This window comes from Mixophyes fleayi, chromosome 1 (genome assembly GCF_038048845.1).
Source record: "Mixophyes fleayi isolate aMixFle1 chromosome 1, aMixFle1.hap1, whole genome shotgun sequence".
Lineage (NCBI taxonomy): Eukaryota > Metazoa > Chordata > Amphibia > Anura > Limnodynastidae > Mixophyes > Mixophyes fleayi.
This window is the reverse complement of record NC_134402.1, coordinates 296243902-296263995: the sequence shown is the minus strand read 5'-3', so window position 1 is coordinate 296263995 and position 20094 is coordinate 296243902.

The window sequence follows — 20094 nt, the reverse complement described above, 5'->3', positions numbered from 1 at the left end:
GCCACTTTGGAATTAGAAGAGGATGAGGGGGAGATTTGTGTAGGCGACGAGGGCGCTAATGAGGATGTTGATGAGAATGAGGTTGTTTGTGTAAGTCCTGCACCAGTGGCAGCAGTTCTGGCACGTGACAAGAAAAAGGCCATTGTCATGCCTGGGCATAAAACAAAAAAATCCACTTCTTATGTGTGGAATTATTTCTACCCAAATCCAGACAACAATTGTATAGCCATTTGTAGTGTATGTGAAGCCACAGTCAGTCGAGGGAGGGACCTTAACCATCTTGGAACCTCGTCTATGTTACGCCATTTAACGAGAGTTCATGGCAAAGTTTTGGGAAAAGCTGAAAGTTCTTCCCAAAAGAATACAAGCACTCCCTCATCAGCTAAGACCCTCCGCTCACCGACATACCGACGGCTACAAAATACACCCACCACACCATCCTCATCAATATCCTCAGTAGCGCTCGGAGTTAGCCCGGCATCCCACTTAAGGCTGGATGACTCCGGCACTATTATTGATTCCTCTGAAGAAAGCGTTAGTCCTGCTGCTGCTGTTGCTGCTGCTGGGGGTGAATCGTCATCCCAGAGGCAGGTTAATAAAATGAGCAGTCCTACATTTCAGCAATTAACTGTGAAACAATCATTTGGGAGGGGAAGCAAATATGACAGCAGTCACCCAGTCGCCAAGCGAATCACAGACGCCTTGGCTGCAATGTTAGTGTTAGATCTGCGTCCAATCTCCACAATAAACGCAGCTGGTTTTTCACAGTTAATTGAGGTTTTGTGTCCGCGTTACAGAATTCCATCGCGACACCATTTCTCCCGTAAAGCTATTCCACAACTATACCAAAAAGTGTGTAAAAATGTAGAGATTGCGCTGAAAAATGCCATTCTGCCCACTGTTCACTTAACCACAGATATGTGGACAAGTGGAAGTGGCCAAACCAAAGACTATATGACTGTGACAGCCCACTGGGTTGGTCATTCACCTTCACCAGCAGGAACAGCAGCAGCATGTACACCACTACGTAACATTTGTCACAGGCAGGCCACTCTTTGTATCACCGGCTTCACTAACAGGCATACGGCTGACAATTTGTTACGCAAACTGAGAGATGTGATTGATGCATGGCTTATACCACTCGGACTCTCCCCAGGGTATGTCATTTCAGATAACGCCAACAATATAGTGCGAGCATTACAGCTGGGTGATTTCCAACATATTCCCTGTTTTGCTCACACCATCAACTTGGTGGTGCAGAGCTTCCTACGAAATAACCGTGAGGTGCAGGAGATGCTTTCGGTGGCCCGTAAAATTTCAGGCCATTTCAGGCATTCAGCCACAGCATGTAGGAGATTACAGCAGCTCCAAGAGCAGTTTAACTTGCCCTGCCACCAACTTAAGCAAGAGGTGGTAACTCGGTGGAATTCCACCCTGTACATGCTTCAGAGGATGGAGGAACAGCGCAAAGCCATCCAAGCATATTGCACAAGTCATGACATTGGGAAAGGAGGGGGGATGTATTTCACTCTTGCACAGTGGGGAATCCTTTCAGTGCTGTGCAAGGTGCTGAAACCATTTGAAGTTGTGACATGTGAGGTCAGTGCAGACTCTGCTAGTTTGAGCCAAGTCATTCCTTTAATTAGACTATTGGAAAAGCAGCTTGAGAAAATGAAGGAGGAGCTGAAAGCAAGCAATTCAGCAAAGTATGTTGGCCTTGTCGATCAAGTACTTAATTCGCTTCACAATGATCCTCGAGTTATTAAGATCTTGAACTCGGATCAGTACGTTTTGGCCACTGTGCTTAATCCAAGGTTTAAAACCTACATTGAGTCTTTACTTGTAAATGAGCGAGATGTGAACTTTTGCAAGGAGCTATTGCTCAGCAAGTTGGCCGCTGAACTGGGCCTCGGCTTGACGACGTGTCCTCCTTCACTTTCTCAAGCTGTTGCTCGTAAAAAATTAAATTTCCAAAAAAGAAGCAGGGAAGACACAGGGGGCAGACCAGAACAATTTAACATCTGGGCTGGTTTGAAGGATTTTTCAAAAAAATTTGTCACTTTGCCCATAACTCCATCCAATATGAGTATAAACATGCAAAGGATGGTGGAGGATTACTTTCAAGAGGTAGTTGATATGGAAATGTCAGACAGTCCCTTTCCTTACTGGGAAGAAAAGCAGGCCATTTGGAAACCCATGTACAAACTTGCTTTGCAATACCTAAGCTGCCCACCCTCCAGTGTGTACTCTGAACGAGTGTTCAGCACAGCAGGGAACTTAGTCAGTGATCACCGTAGAAGGTTACTTCCCAAAAATGTGGATAAAATGATGTTTATAAAAATGAACTACATCTTCCACGAGGAAGGCCTTCACCATCCAAGACATCCAAGCACTGACTGTTCTCTAATGGCGGATTCAAGCGGCGATGAATTGATAGTCTGTGATGATGACGTACACACTGATGAGGGTGAGGATTAAGCTGAAGATGATGCTGATAACATCTTTTTAAAACTTTCTATGTAAGTGGGGTGCAATCTACCCCCAAAGAGGAAAGGGACTTGTGGCATTTCCATATCACATACCATCTTGAAAGGCTGCTGTTAGGGCAATTTATCCTTAAGGGTAGGGTGTCATAGACAGAGTGACCCTAAACTGGCTTTGTCCATTTTTCATAATATTGTACAGTCTATAATGGCTGAATTTTTGGGTATTTTATACAAGTGGAGGGGGGGCCTAGAGAGACAGAAACCAAACTGGCTTTTTCCATGTCAATTAATATTGTACAGTCTATAATGGCTGAATTTTTTGGTATTTTATACAAGTGGAGGGGGGCCTAGAGAGACAGAGTGACCCCAAACTGTCTTTCTCCATGTCAATTAATATTGTACAGTCTATAATGGCTGAATTTTTTAGTATTTTATACAAGTGGAGGGGGGCCTAGAGAGACAGAAACCAAACTGGCTTTCTCCATGTCAATTAATATTGTACAGTCTATAATGGCTGAATTTTTTGGTATTTTATACAAGTGGAGGGGGGCCTTGAGAGACAGAAACCAAACTGGCTTTTTCCATTTCTTTACATATTTAACTATAAGTGTAGGGTGTAATATACATTCAAAGACGATGGCTGCATTGCCAATATGCATAGATGGAGAGGAAGACAATCTGTTTTGTGTGTAGAATAGGCCTACCAACGAAGAATTAAACTGTTTTTTTGGATGATTTATTACCTCAACAATTAGATTACTTGTCTCTAAAACAGTTGGAGCACTAAATTGGGTTAATTTAGGCCCAAAAACATGGATTTTCCAAAAAAATAGCAAAACAAAACCAAACAAAACCAAAACCAAAACACGCAATGGCGGTTTTGCAAAACCAAAACCAAAACCAAAACACGACGGTAATCCAGATCCAAAACCGAATCCAAAACCAAAACACGGGGGTCAGTGACCATATCTAATTCCAATATACAATGACATAATGAACATAATTCTTTAGAGTGAAAATGAACCCAATAATATATATAAACAAGGGTTAACTGAACTGTACTCTTTTATTTTGTTTTGAATGTTAGACCAGCTTAATTTATTCATTAAAATAATTTAAAAGTGGCTCTCTGGATGCTGCCATATTATTAGGAAAGGACAAAACATTGACTTGGATTACTTCCATTAGCAATGAATACTACAACAAACATTTTACCTCCTGTACCTGTTTAAATATGACATTTGAAAATAATAATCTGAGCAAAGCACTTCTGTTATCAAAATTGTATTTGCCCTCCATAGATACTACGCAGTACCATGCATTTTGATTCCCATTATCATGGCAGTCCCCCAGTAAGCAAAGGGTAAGATTACAGTATTCATATAAGTAAGTACATATTATCTATTTTGAAATATATTGAGTGCCATTTTAAAATGCAACATAGTGCAGGTGCATTGGACAGTAAAAAAAAAACATGAAAGGAGCAGATCACATATGTGACATGTTAAGATATATGGCATGCAGGGCCGGTGCTAGGGTCCACGGCGCCCTAGGCATTTTTAAAAAAGCGGCGCCCCCCCCCCCCCGCAAAAATCGCCCCCCTCCCCTCGCAAAAATCGCCGCCCTCCTCCCTCCTCCCTCCTCTCCTTACCTTGTCTCACCACCACTGCCCCTCTGCTCTGTCTCCTCCCCTCCACTCACTGACACTAGTAAGTGGAGGGGAGGAGACGGAGCAGAGAGGCGGCGGTGGTGACAAAATAGCCTCTTCCCCCCTCCCCGTGCATCTGAATGCTGTGCGGCGGCCGTGACAGGTATGGTCAGCGGTCGCCGCACAGTTTTAAAGTCTTTTAGTATTCTGTGGCGCCCTCCAGAGCCCGGCGCCCTAGGCAAGTGCCTAACCTTGCCTAATGGGAGCGCCGGGCCTGATGGCATTCAACCAGTTTCCAAGACATAGCAAGTTCCCAGCTATGAACTACACTCAAACACTTTATTAAATTTATTTATTTAAATGTTTGGTTGGCCACACATGCTGCAGGTGGCAATATTAATAGAAATTACAGGAGCGAAATTGCTAAACCCTTATAACTTTCTGCTGGTGCCTAACTTTTGTGAGTCGCTTCTCTTGAGGTCAGTAGTTGAACATTTTCCCTGGCTTCCTAAAACATTTGACTGACTTGCTACTGAAATCTACATTATTTTAGACATATTGAAAAATGTTGCTGGAAGATGACTACTATTGGCCTGGTTTTTTTCTGGTCAACTTCAGACCACATTAACAGGCCCTAGTGATGACAGAAGAGATCTGACTGCTCAGTTCTTACATTCAAAGAACTGAACGCATACAATTTGGCCACCCACTTGTATGACCAGAATGAACACTAATCCTGTCTTTCAAGCAAAGGGTCAACATCAGCCCACATGTGCCCAGCTTTAATTAAATTACTTTAAATTTGTTTACAGATGCTTGTGTTTTCTTTCCTCAGTATCCTCACCCTGCCCTCATACAACTCTGTTCTCTATCTTTCTATACTAACCTTTCTATACCTCAACCCCCTCCTACTTACTCCTGTGCTTCTTCCCCCCTCAGTGTTCTTGTCCCTCACCCCATCTTGCCACTCTGTGTCTCCTGTCAGTCTTCCCCCCCAATCCTCCCCTTAAGATTGAAAGCTCTCTGTCCTTGTGTCCTACTCCTCCTGTTTACCTTTGCCTTTAGCCTGTGGTGGGATTCAAATAAATTAAGAACCGGTTCTTTGCCCTAATGACAGCTTTAAGTATACAAAGAGATATTCCGAAAGGTAGTTTAAAATTTCATGCATCTAATACTCAAATAAGAACAATAAAAGAGGTACACAAAACTAGATTATGTTCTAAGAAAGAGTTTTAAAATATTAGTGAAAAAATATTAAATAATACCTGACAAAAAAACTAAAAATAATATAAAGTACCAACAATGGAAGTTACATGGCAACACATACATTGAATCACAATAGGAATTAAATTTAAATATAGGCAGTAAAAGAGTACAAATTATTAAGACATTACACAGACAATAGTAAAGTAATCAACAACAAATATTATAAAAGCTGCATAATCATAAATTATTTATATCAATATCAAGAGGCAGTTATCTAGTCAAATCCAGGTGTGCGTGTATATAAAATATTTCCTATTTTATGCTGCTAATATCAAGATAATAATAGTAATGGGTCATGTTATGCCACACAGTAGTGTCCACTTTTCAAATTATGCCACAGTAATGCCCTCAGTTCATATTATGCCGCAGTAATGCCCCTCTTCATCACATTGTGCCATGCAGCTTTTACCCCCCTTCACACTGTGCCATGCTACTTTTACCCCCCTATCACACTGTGCCATGGTGTTTTTGCTCCCCCTTCACACTCTGCCATACTGCTTTTGCTCCCCCTTGCTTCTGTTCCTTCACTTAACTTTTCTATCGGCTTCTTTCTTTTCTTTTCTTCTTTTTTCTTCTCCTCTTGTATTATGTCTCTTTGCTTGCTGGCTCCCCTCTGTGCCGCTCCTCACTGAATGTCGGGCGTGATGACGTCACGCCCGACATTCAGTGCGGACGAAGCAGGGAGGAGGAGTGCCGACATCGCGAGCAGGTGAATATTTTTTTTTTTTTTTACAAAGTACCCTGCTCCCCCACCAATGAAGAGGGTGGACTCTGGAGCAACCAGTTCGCTGAACTCACCTTAAAATAAGGTATCGGTTATGGCGAACCAGTGCGAACCAGCTGAATCCCACCATTGCCTTTAGCCCTCCGCCTCTTCTCTCCATTTCGTCACTTGACTCTGGCCCCCATCTTTCCTCTTCTCCAGTGCCTCCTTTTCTCCATCTCTGCCTTGATCGTGTAAGTGGTGCCCACTTTACTGGGCACATGGCACAGGCACATCCCCTTATTCACTCCCCATATCCCTCCTTCCCTTCCATTCCTTTTCTATCTGCACACTGGAATTCACAATTGCCTCTTTGCCCTGTGCACCTTTCTCTAAGTTGGTACTTGTTTATACTTATTGCACTTTGTTTATACTTTACTTGCACTTTGCTTTGTTTTTTTACTACCATGTATGCCATGTATTGTTACCCTGTACTGTTATCCCAAGCTCTATGTACGACACTGCAAACCCTTTGTGGCATCTCATAAACAAAAAATAATAATAATAATATTTAAATTGGTAAAAGAACAATGAAAATAAAAGGACTTAGAGGAAACATACTTCCTGTAAGTTTTCTAAATAAAGAGTCTCATTTAGAGTTGGACATTGAACTGTGTTTTTGTTGTAAAATAAGCATTCCATCAATTAAATTGATTATGTCTACATCCATATGTAGACTGTCAGGATGAGAGCATAAATCTGATATGATAAAATAGAGTTTTAAATGTCAGGGCCCAAATAAAATATTGCATTGATACATAGAAGTGAACATGATTTTCCCCTCAGATAAATGTTTGTTTACTTTTTAAAACATTTGGCCAATTAGCCCAGTAGGAGGTAATTAGGTTGAGCAGACCCTTTGTGAGGAAAGCAGCTTAAGATATGCAAATCCTAGACATCCATTGTTTTGATCATTTATTCCACTTCCTAATTGACTTCCTTTCAGAAGGTATTGTAAACACAAAAGAACCACTAGGTGTAAATTAAAGAGAGACATATGCCTAGGTGAGAATCTTGGAGACTGAGATAAGACCTGAAGGCTCTTTATGCAGGTATATAGAAATATGAACTTCCAAGAAAATGCCTTCATATTTCATACTTTGGGAAGTCGGTGTGCCACTCCATACTGAGGGGCAAAAACCACACCTGGGTTGTGAATTATACTTACTAGTGGTACCAGGGAACAGCTATAATCACATGTATTTGATAAAGGTATGTTAGATTGTTATAATTCCATCATGTATGGTATTTAAATGTTCCGGAGATTATGACTGGTTTATTGAACAGGGAGTTATGTCTCTGGGATATACCTGTGGAGAGTTACCAAAGGTTAAAACTTTTGGGATATTAGTGAGCAAACTTTAGTGACACCCAGGTGACATTCCTGGCCCCACATTACCATCCACACTGCCCCTGTTAAGGCCATCCAATTTCAATTTGTTTTAAAACCTGTGTTGTCAAGGGGAAAATTGTCAGTTTCTTGGGGATCAATCTATTGATCAATTGAAGGACTGTCCATCTTTTCTGCCTACCCCCAGGTATATAGATTATTATACGTAAGTTATGCTCTGTACTATCTGATTTTATAACTGATTGCAATTGTTTATTTTTTATGTCAAATCTGTATCTAATTGTTTTTTTTATTATCTGTAAGCATTGTACCTTTTGAATATTAAATCTAACAATTAAATAGTTCTGTCCTTATTGCTCTAAACAAATCCATTGCCTGTTTAGAAGAGAGATATTGCTTGGCAGAGTTAACTCTATAGAAACCAGAGTATGAAGGGTTAACTGTTAAGCTATCAAAGCACCAAGTGTGTGCAATTGGATAATTAAGTCATAGGTTTGCTACAGGCCTTATACATAGCTGGTGGCAGTTGGCGGAGATGTGTGGAAGCGGGTGTCTGTGTTGGGAAAAGGACCAGTAAATTTGTAGCCTTAGAGAAAGAGGTGAGTGTAAGATTTGGGCTGGAATCCTGTGTGTTCCCTTACAGTAAGCTTCCAAGTCACGAGTGCGCAGAGGGCGGTTTGTGACAGATAAAAGGGTTAAGGAGCGGTTTCCTGACAAAATAGAGGTGATATATTGTATGACTGTTGGAAAATATGATAAGATATAAAATCAGAGAGTAGCCAAAGAGGGGGGTTATCTCTGATATTGACTTGCATCTAATTATGCCTGGAGAGGTGAAACAGGGTGTTCAACTATTCCACATACATTCCAACCGGCATCCTGACTATCCGTTGTGCAGCTATACTCAATCCAATTGGAGTGGTTAGAATTTGCATTGACTTTTGTCCTGCTTCAAGCACTATTGTGGCAGACTGTTCTGAGGGACTTTGGGACTATCTTAGAATACTTTGGATGCTCTGGATTTGTAATACACGATAAGTATACTGTGACATTCCGCTGTATCACGTCTGCTGATTAGAGTTAAGCTCCTGCTCTCTGACACGAGTCGTGGCGGCATAAGCACTGCTGCTGCTCACTTCTTGCTATGATGACCGGGATGTCACTTCCACTTTCTTTGTCCCAATCGTTGCCAAGACAACGGCGGGGATGCTTCTGTAATCAGCACCGCGTCTCAACAACTGACAGCCAGATGCGTGCACAGTCTGGGGGGCATTAATCCGTAGTCTGTATATTTAAGGCAGGGAGGGCTTAGCTTCCCTGCCGGTTATAGCTTCTGGTTACATGTCTGCTGACCTGCTCTACACCTCTGTTGATTCACTGGTTATTTCCTAAATAATATCTGTTGTGACCTGAGTTTGCTGACTGCCCCTGACCTCTGCCTGTGTTCTGGATTCTCCTTGCTTGCTACATGCCCTGACCATTGGCCTGTCCCTGGTTATTTTGATTGCTTTGGACCCACAATGTCAGACTGTTCCTGGTTAGTCTCCTGTATTCCGTTTGCTTCTCCCATTTTTTGTGCTACAGTTTCTGTACATAACCTCCCACTACACTGAGTTTAAGACCTGTGGCATCTGAGAACCTGTGAGCATAATGATCTCTTACAGAAAGGTGGCTGCTAAAGGCAAAGATGTCTTCAATCTGTTCTGGGAGTTCATGTCAGTACTGTCAGCCATAACATTCTGATATTGGGACTTTCTGTATCCTGCATCTTTGTCTGTTGATAGCAGAGCCATTATTATTAGTATCCTTTATTTATATGGTGCCACAAAGGATGCGCAGCACTGTACATAGTGCATAGGTGAAAACAGAACACGGCATACATGGAAGTACAAAAAACAACATCAAAGTTCAGGTAGACTGGTCAAAGAGGTATGAGTGAATAAAGAATGCTTGGGAGCCAGAAAGGGAGAGTAAGAGAGGTGGGGAGTTAACTAAAGTAGGATGGGCCTTAGCCCAGCAGTGTGGGTGCAACTAGCAGGACCAAAGCCAGAAATGGAGGGGGGGCGATTAAGGAGGAGACTGAGGCAGGAATTCAGATTTGAGGAATGAAGCTGGGGTGCCAGAAGCAAGAGGAAAGGTGACAGGAGGAGGAGGACACAAGGAATAAAGGGACCTGCTTGCGGGAGCTGACAATCTAGGGGAAACGACAGACTAACAGGAAACATCAGAGGGGAGTTGGTGTGAGGGGACTATCAAAAATCTGAATCTGAAATCTGACTAGAGTAGTGAGGGGATTAGATATCGGAAGGGAGAGCAGAATAAGGGCTGATAAATATAAGAAATAATAAACAAAATAAAAACGTGGGGTCCCCCTATCCTGATGCTATTAACCCTAGTGCTGTCAGCTTAGTGCTGGTTTTTGTGAAATCAGGAGGGAAAAAAAGCATGGGGTCACCCAGATATCACAAAAACCAGCACTAAGCAAACAAATCAGGGTCGGTGGCAATATAACAGGGGGACATGCAGCAGGAGGTCACCCTGTCATAATGACAAACCAACCCCAGGATGAAATCCCTAAGGAGTGCACCCCCCCCCCCCCATCTATGGGGTGTAAACCAGCACTAAGCTGGCAGCACTCGGCTGTAAACCAGCACTAAGCTGGCAGCACTTTTTTTATTCTATTTGTTACACTGTAGAGAGCAGGTGGGTTGGCCGACTGAGCTTAGACTAGTCCCATAGCTGGACCAAGATTACTTCCACAACCGTGGCTGCATGCGTTCAAATTTGGCAGACCCCTACTGTACATTGATTAGGGGAGAACATGCCTTCCTTGTTTAGGACACCCTCTTAAATTGTAGGCTGTAGTATGTGCCCATTCCGTGCACTGTCGCATGCGTAGAGTGATTATGCATTTTATGTGCTGAAAATCAGCAGAATTATAATATGCAGGTTATAATATGACCTCTATTGACAAGGAGGTTGACATCACATATGTGTATAAATTACCATATTAAATAGGTGATCAGTTTTTAATTAATCTAAAGAAGTATTTACCAATTCTAAAAACACAGCAAACAATATACTTCTTCTCTGTTTCCCATGGTTCTTGCAGAAAGCGATCACACCATATCTCGTTAAAACTCTGGGAGGAGTCGATGAACCCTCCTCCTCTTCTAGGCTGGAGACCTTCTCTTCTGATTAAGCTTCAAAACAAGAACAACATGAAAGTTCTACCAAAATTAGAAGCAAAGTTGTGATTTGCTTTAGTTGACCTTGCAAGCATAAATTTAACTTTTTTTTGTCATCTTTGCAACCCTGTTGTATGAACACCGTGTATCACTGAAGCCTAACATTTTACATATGAAAGTTACAGTAAGTGGTCTACCACTCTGCCAAGTTTCACGAAAATCTGAAATGGTTGGGTTGAAACATTACTTTTTTTGTGATGATTTGGCATGAATCGACTCATAGTTACTACTAATAACATTCACAAATACATATGAATATGTACCAATACCACAACAGCAGGCTCAAATTTAATTTTTTTGTCCCACTGGCAAATTTTTCTATGATCAACCCATATTGTCATCTCCCTACAGCTGCACCTCTCTGTGATCCCAACCCACACTTTAATTAATATAAAATAGAAAGAAAATATACAGATATGGGGGTTTTAGCCACACACTCTTGACACGCAAAACCGGGCTTACTTTTTAGAACTTAACATGCTTGATTAATATTTTTTTAAAGTAACAATTTTCACGCAAGGTAATTTATAAGCTGCACTAAGCAAATTTAATCTTAAATAAGATAATGACAGTTTTATTAACAATTTTAACAACCGTATTGATGATAAGTATATCACAATGTTTAGTCATTACACAGCCTTAAACAGAAATGAAGAAATCCGTTGCAATAACAACCGGTTACTTGTTGGTAATTCAAAGTTCATCAGTGGGTAAACTAAATTCCCCACTCTATACAAAGAATGGCAATTAGTCTGGGCAGACCTTCTCCTTCTTAGTTTAATCGTTGGATGGCACAGTTATAATAGCATTTTCTACAAACAACTTTATTAAACAGCAGTCCCAGTAGTGTAAAAACATTATTAATTTTCTCTTCTTTTGGATGTTACAAGGCAGCCCATGTTTATTTAACTTATCTTTGTTTTACATGGCATCCCATGTTATTTTGTGTAATAATGAAGAAATAAGGTGTCATAGCTTGCTGCATCTCTATTTCTCATTCAGGAGAGCTCTGCATCTTGCTAATACCAACATTAATAAATGCTACTCACCACCTGGGCACTTTAAGTGCACTGTGTGAGGATAAGACATTCTACAAGGTTACAAGAATGCTCATGCAACCCATTTGAACAACACATTTGCAATAGTCATCACCTCCACTTTAATTTCATACCTCCCTGGGCTTCCAGCACCAGGGGTTCTGATCAGGTTTAAATGGTGAGGTACCTTGTGGTGATCCAACTTTGTAATTAGTGTTCAAAAAAACCTTTTGAAAAGAGATTAAATCAAGTCAAATGACACATGACGTTTGACACTTGCAGTCATTCGAATTATTTTAATATAATGAAATTGCTGAATATTTGAATGTTTTAACAGCAAAATCTCCTTACAGCACATCCAAGTACTAGTGAAAAACCTCTGAGAAATATAACAGACTCACAACAGTCACGTATTGTGTACACAAGTTTAAATTCTAATTAAGTATTATACGCAGGCTTGTAATTTTCTTCCATTCAGTAAAATGTAGGAAGATTTAGATTTAACAGCTTTGACTAGGCTGATCATGTGACTAGCTTACATCATACATAGTCATTGTGAGGTCACAGCATGGGTATTAAAGTCAGTGCCTGGCATAGAACACTCAGTTTTCAGCTGCCTGCGAGTAATTGTGTGCTGTAAATAGTCACTGTTTTTAAGGGGCTGTATCTACTAAAACTGACACACATAGATCAAGGTAATCTTATTTTATATTATTATTATTATTATTATTATTGTTATTATTATTATTATTATTATTATCATCATCTATTTATTAGGTGCCACATGGGGTCTGTAGCGCTGTAAAATGTGGGGTGGGACAAACAACTATAGTGTTATATATACAATACATGAATCCACCTGCGCTTAAAAACCAAGAGCTGCCTATAGTTATTATCAGCACTACCCCCTTGGTGCAAACAACAAAATAAACAAACAATAAGAAAAGAACCAACTGGCGCTATAGGTCTTAATCGTATAAAAACAAACTTTAAATGAGTCCCGCACAAGTCCAATCCGAGTTGTCAGCTCAACAGATATTAATTTTCCTTTTTTCAATTATTTGGCATTCCCATCATAGAACGATGTATAAAGAAGAAAAGAAAAAAGGATAACATCATAGTGGGACCCATATAGCCAGCTGTGCTTAATGTAAAAAAGGAACCACTATACCCGGTGCAATAGTTGGTATCATACTTAAATACCACGTGCTACACTTCTCATCCCCTTTCGGGTGTACACTTACACGGATAAGTAGTACAAATTGCATGTAAATCAACATGTAACTGTGGGTTCACTTCTATTGTTGATGTCTATTGTTGATGTCTTGTCTATGGTCAAGGTTGACTCTTACGCACCCGTAGGCTAAACCTCTTCGTATACAGCTCATATATATGATATATGATTATGTACCATTATATAAATAATTTCTCACGGTTGTTGTTTATACATAAGCAAACTTTGTATCGTGTTGTATACACAAGTTTACATTCTAATTAAATATTATACGCAGGCTTGTCATTTTCTTCCATTCAGTTACAAAATGTAGGAAGATTTAGATTTAACAGCTTTGACTAGGCTGATCATGTGACTAGCTTACATCATATATAGCCTTTGTGATGTCACTCAGTTGGGTATAAAGGTCAGTGCCTGGCATAGAACACTCAGTTTTCAGCTACCTGCGAGCAAGTGTGTACTGTATATAGTCACTGGTTTTTAAGGGGCTGTATCTACTAAAACTGACACACATAGGTCAAGGTAATCTTATTTTATATTATTATTATTATTATTATTATTATTATTATAATTATTGTTGTTATTTTTATTATCATCATCATTTATTAGGTGCCACATGGGGTCTGTAGCGCTGTAAAATGTGGAGTGGGGAAAACAACTATAGTATTATACACTGAGTAAACAGCAAATGACATCCACAGTAGGGCAGAACAACCAATTATGCAATTAGCAGACAGAATGAGTTGCATAGGAGAAAAAGGGAGCATATCATTGTGAAGGGAGCCAGTGTCCAGGAGCAGGGGGGGCAACTAACAGGACCCAAGGTGCTGAAGGAAGCTTAGAGAACAAGCAGTAGATGAATGACATTGGTGTGCAGGTGGCAGTGATGATCATTAGAGGGAAAATATATATACAGTCAGGTCCATAAATATTGGGACATCGACCGAATTCTCATATTATGGGCTCTATACACCACCACAATGGATTTGAAATGAAACAAACAAGATGTGCTTTAACTGCAAACTTTCAGCTTTAATTTGAGGGAATTTACATCCAAATCAGGTGACCAGTGTAGGAATTACAGCGATTTCTATATGTGCCTCCCACTTTTTAAGGGACCAAAAGTAATGGGACAATCGACTCAAAAGCTATTTCATGGACATGTGTGGGCTATTCCCTCATTATTTCACCATCAATTAAGCAGGTAAGAGGTCTGGAGTTGATTCTAGGTGTGACATTTACATTTGGAATCTGTTGCTGTCGACTCACAATATGAGATCCAAAGAGCTGTCACTATCAGTGAAGCAAGCCATCATTAGCCTGAAAAATCAAAACAAACCTATCAGAGAGATAGCAAAAATATTAGGTGTGGCCAAATCAACTATTTGGAACATTCTTAAAAAGAAAGAAGGCATCGGAGAGCTCAGCAACACCAAAAGACCCGGAGGACCACGGAAAACAACTGTGGTAGATGACAGAAGAATTTCTTCCCTGATGAAGAAAAACCCCTTCACAACAGTTGGCCAAATCAAGAACACTCTACAGGAGGTAGGTGTATATGTGTCAAAGTCAACAATCAAGAAAAGACTTCACAAGAGTGAATATAGAGGGTTCACCACAAGATGTAAACCATTGGTGGGCCACAAAAACAGGAAGACCAGATTAGAGTTTGGCAAACAACATCTAAAAAAGCCATTACAGTTCTGGAACAACATCCTATGGACAGATGAGACAAAGATCAACTTGTGCCAGAGTGATGGGAAGAGAAGTGTATGGAGAAGGAAAGGAACTGCTCATGATCCAAAACATACCACCTCATCAGTGAATCATGGTGGTGGTAGTGTCATGGCGTGGGCATGTATGGCTGCCAATGGAACTGGTTCCCTTGTATTTGTTGATGATGTGACTGCTGACAAAAGCAGCAGGAAGTATTCTGAAGTGTTTTGGGCAATATTATCTACTCATATTCAGTCAAATGCTTCAGAACTCATTGGACGGCGCTTCACAGTGCAGATGGACAATGACCCGAAGCATACTGCAAAAGCAACCAAAGAGTTTTTTAAGGTTAAAAAGTGGAATGTTATGCAATGGCCAAGTCAATCACCAGACCTGAATCCGATTGAGCATGCATTTCGCTTGATAAAGATAAAACTGAAGGAAAAATGCCCCAAGAACAAGCAGGAACTGAAGACATTTGCAGTAGAGGCCTGGCAGAGCATCACCAGGGATGAAACCCAGCATCTGGTGATGTCTATGCGTTCCAGACTTCAAGCTGTTATTGACTGCAAAGGATTTGCAACCAACAAAGTATTAAAAAGTGAAAGTTTGATGTAGGATTGTTTAGTTTGTCCCATTACTTATGGTCCCTTAAAAAGCGGGAGGCACATATAGAAACCGTTGTAATTCCTACACCGTTCACCTGATTTGGATGTAAATTCCCTCAAATTAAAGCTGAAAGTTTGCAGTTAAAGCACATCTTGTTAGTTTCATTTCAAATCCATTCTGGTGGTGTATAGAGCCCAAAATATAAAAATTGTGTCGATGTCCCAATATTTATGGACCTGACTGTATATAGCTGAAAAAATGTTAATGTCAATGGTTAAAGCTAAGGATAGGTTTAGATTTAGGGGATAAATTAATGTTAAGGAGATGTAACGATTAGGCTCTAAGGCTTAAATTAAGATTAGTATTGTTTATGTTTGTTATTTGACCAAGGATAACATTTTACAAAGCAATACAGAACGTGAAAGAAGACACTGCCCTATAAGAAGCTCTTAGAACATCTGGGTAATGCAATAAAAGATCTCTTAGGGCAAGGCTCCATAATTTGGAATAAACCAAAAGGATAGTGGGCAGACCAGGGGGTAAATGTATGAAATAACAATTTCTGCAAGGTGCCGGAAATCGGCGACTTTGCAGAGAAAATTTAAAGTGGCATTACCTTGCAAAGGCAATTTTGCCTTCACAAGTCATCGCCACTTTAAATTTTCACTTTAAAGTCGTCGATATCCGTCGACTTGCAGAAATCACTCTTTCATAAATTTACCCCCAGGACTTATATGAAAAGTTACTTTTCACTGTAAGATAGCCGCAATGATGCCCAGGCTATGATCCAAAACTACAAACTTAATATTTTGTTTTGCAGGATAACATATTTAAATGGTCAGGATGAGGTTGTGCATAAAATAAAACTTAAAATTTACTTTGAAAGTTGCAGCATTCAGTACTGTCTCAGTACCTTGCTCTATCTAGGGTCAAGTTTTCCGCAAATAAAAACAATACATAAATATGCGCAGATAAAAGATTTTAAGGAGATGTGATATACGTACAGATCCACTGCGCAAAAAGGCACTAGGGAAGAATATGATAACTATAAACCTGTGATTATCAAAAGTAGAAAAATGATTGCCGTTTATTGAGGCAATAAATAATCCCTTATTGCTGATATTAATGAAAGTATTATCGCAGAGGCAGCTGAGTAATACTCAGCAATACTGGCCCAGAGTGTTAAGTGTTAACTTACAATATAATATGATGGGGGTATTTATCATTAGCTGCCTCACATATGTGAAAAAGGTAATTTTTATGAAAAATGTAATGGTAATGTAAGTGAATGTAAATGTAACATTGTATATACCCACACTGAATTGAACAATAAAAATCATCATTGTATAACTTTATCTATTTAAATGTCCAAACTTCCTTGTAAAACATACACAATTTACAGTTTTAAACTAAATTTACATACTAATGGCACAATGCAAAAAGTGGCTTTATCTTGTCTGGAAGTTTCCATGGAACCAGAAAACCGTGTCCTGTTCTTATCACCTCAGCATTGTGTGTAAACTTGCCTCTATTCCGAAGATATGTCAATTACATGCACCATTCTTCTGTGTTCCATTGCTTTATTCCACTGCTCCGCAATGGCGCACCACTGCTGCTATTGCTGGTATCTGAATCACTCTACTCTGAAGTAGTCAGAGACACCACTGTGCTGTGTCATGACCCCCTGTGCCCACTTTCATTTTGGCAGGGGAAGGATTCCTGTTGTGTGTAAAAGGGCGGGAAAGTTGCAATCTCCTTTATTTGCAAGACACACGTGGTTGAACGCTGCTGTTCCAGTGATATCGTAGACACACTGTCCCCTCCACCTCAGAAAAACACACACTTTTGGTCCAACAACAATGACTCACGAGGATATACTAGATTTTGATGCCAATTATATTAGCAAGGCCGTATGCATTGCCTAGAGTTTGCAAGTTTTGTCCCCACAATGACCAATATTCCCTCAGTGTTGGTGTGTAAACAGGTCAATATCCCCCCAAATATAGGAATACAGGTACAAAGACAAACACATCAACCGCAATATTAAAATCACCTGCCTAATATTGTGTAGGTCAACCTCATGCCGTCAAAACAGCTCTGACCCATCGTGGCATGGATTCCACAAGACCTCTGATGGTGTCCTATGGTATCTGGCACTAAGACGTTAGCATCAGATCTTTTAAGTCCTGTAAGTTGCAAGGTGGGGCCTCTATAGACTATTGAATAGGCTGATTAGGCTTTTTCAGCTTTGTGCTTTTTTGTGCTACAGTAGCTTTTCAGACGGGCTAGCCTTCGCTCCCCACACGCATCACTGAATCTTGACCCTGTTCACCAATTATCCTTCCTTGGATAACTTTTGGTAGGTATTAACTACTGCACACCAGGAACACCCCACAAGACCTGCCATTTTGGACAAGCTTTGATCAAGTTGGCTAGCCATCAAAATTTGGTCCTTGTTAAAGTGTCTCAGATCTTTACGCCTGCCGATTTTTCTTGCTTTCGACACATCAACTTCAAAAACTGACTGTTCACTTGCTGTCTAATATGTCACACCCCTTGGCAGGTGTCATTGTATCATTTCACTTGTCAGTGATTTTAATATTGTGGCTGATCAGTGTGTGTGTATGTGTGTATGTGTATACAGCGTTGGACTGGCTCACCAGTGTGCCGGGGTATTCCCCGGTGGGCCCCGATGCCAGATAGTCCATCCCTTTCAGTGGTGGGGCGGAGCTAAGAAATGCATGTTCCATGCTAGGCAGAGAGCCAAGACGTGACTCTCAGTAATTTAAGCTTGGCTGGCTGTGGCTGTGGATGTCGTCACAACACTGGAGATCTGTCCCTGGAGGAGGAGCTACCGCCGCCGAAGAAAGCTGATGGAAGAAGGAGCAACAAGAGCCCATCACAGGTTAGTCTCACAGTCCTCAGTCTCTAATGGGGGTGAGGGCATGGAGGCGAAGGGGGTTCTGAAAAAAAAAAAAAAGCACCACAGGTGAATACAACATGATATATATTGTTACTGGTGGTGATGGTGGGGGGAGTTCTGACAAAATTAAAAACCACCACAAGTGAATAAAGCATGATATATACTGTTGATGGGGGTGATGGTGGCAGTGATAGGGGGTTTTGACAAAGTAAAAAAGTATGATATATGATACATGATATATACTGTTAATGGGGGTGAGGGAGTTTATGAAAAAGCATAAAAGCAATACTAGTAAACATATATACTGGGGAGGTTCTGACATAGGCCATTGCATAAATAAAAAAAAAAGGAAATACTATTTATCATCATCATCATCACCATTTATTTATATAGCGTCACTGATTCCGCAGCGCTGTACAGAGAACTCATTTACATCAGTCGCTGCCCCATTGGAGCTTACAGTCTAAATTCCCTAACATACACACACACACACAGACGGACAGAGAGAGACTAGGGTCAATTTTGATAGCAGCCAATTAACCTACTAGTATGTTTTTGGCATGTGGGAGGAAACCGGAGCACCCGGAGGAAACCCACGCAAACACGGGGAGAACATACAAACTCCACACAGATAAGACCATAGTAGGGAATTGAACTCATGACCCCAGCGCTGTGAGGCAGAAGTGCTAACCACTTAGCCACCGTGTGTGGGATATATTCACTTACTGGTAGGTGGGCAGTTTATTTGATAGTTGGTCTCTTTACTTTAATAGGGGAATCACGGTAGTACCTAATAAATTAAGGTGGGTTGACGGGTGCTTAGTTAATGCTCAGGTGGTTTTGGGGGCTGATATGTGAATGTGGGATTGAGTTTGTGGAGAATGATTGGTACTAATTAAATGTGAATGTTCTTTTAATATCAGGACATGTTGAAGAAAAATATGTCTATTTCTTCTTATATATTTATATATTAATGCTATTAATTTAATGACTGGACTGGTCTATTAATAGGTCTATTAAATGGGAAAGTTATTAATTTAATATTGGGACTGGTTGCCGATAGGGAGACCGTTTATTAGACATGGGTGCTATTGATTTAACGCTGGGGCTAATTTAAAGGAGGTAGGCTTAGAGTGTTTACTCATTGCTAGAATTCTCATATTTCATGGATGTATCCTTTTTACGAATAGGGTCCCAACATTTCTGGATCAAGACATAGGGCAACTCATCTTGTAGCACGAACAGGAACCAGTAGTGAAAGCTGTAAGAACAGGTAGGAAAGAGCGAGAAAGTCTTCCAATTATCCTGATTATGGTGAATCAGTTGTAATTTAAGGTGACTGTCCCATCCAGTCAGGACTATGCCACGATTGTTAGGATAGTTGGGAGGTATGTTCCACTTCATACTGCTTGTAAAGGGTTAGCTGCGTGCACTTAACAGTAGTGCGCATAGCATTCAGCATTGCCTGTGTATTTGAAGTGAATGGGAAGTGCCTGCAGAGCGTCCACGTACAGCCTGAAATGATAGCCATGCCCCTTGCATAATAGTCATGCCTACTCTGGTGGTGTAGCGTTGAATTTCCCCTCTAGAAAGGTTGCATTTGCTTCTGCACCATGTATCCCATGCAGTATGTATATATACATATATATATATATATATATACATATATATATATATATATGTATATATACAGGGCCGGACTGGCCATCTGGCACTTCTGGCAAATGCCAGAAGGGCCGATGGCCAGATGGGCCGGTTGCTAGCTGGCCGGCCCCATCGCTCAGCACACAGACTGTCATGCCAGAATTCAGCA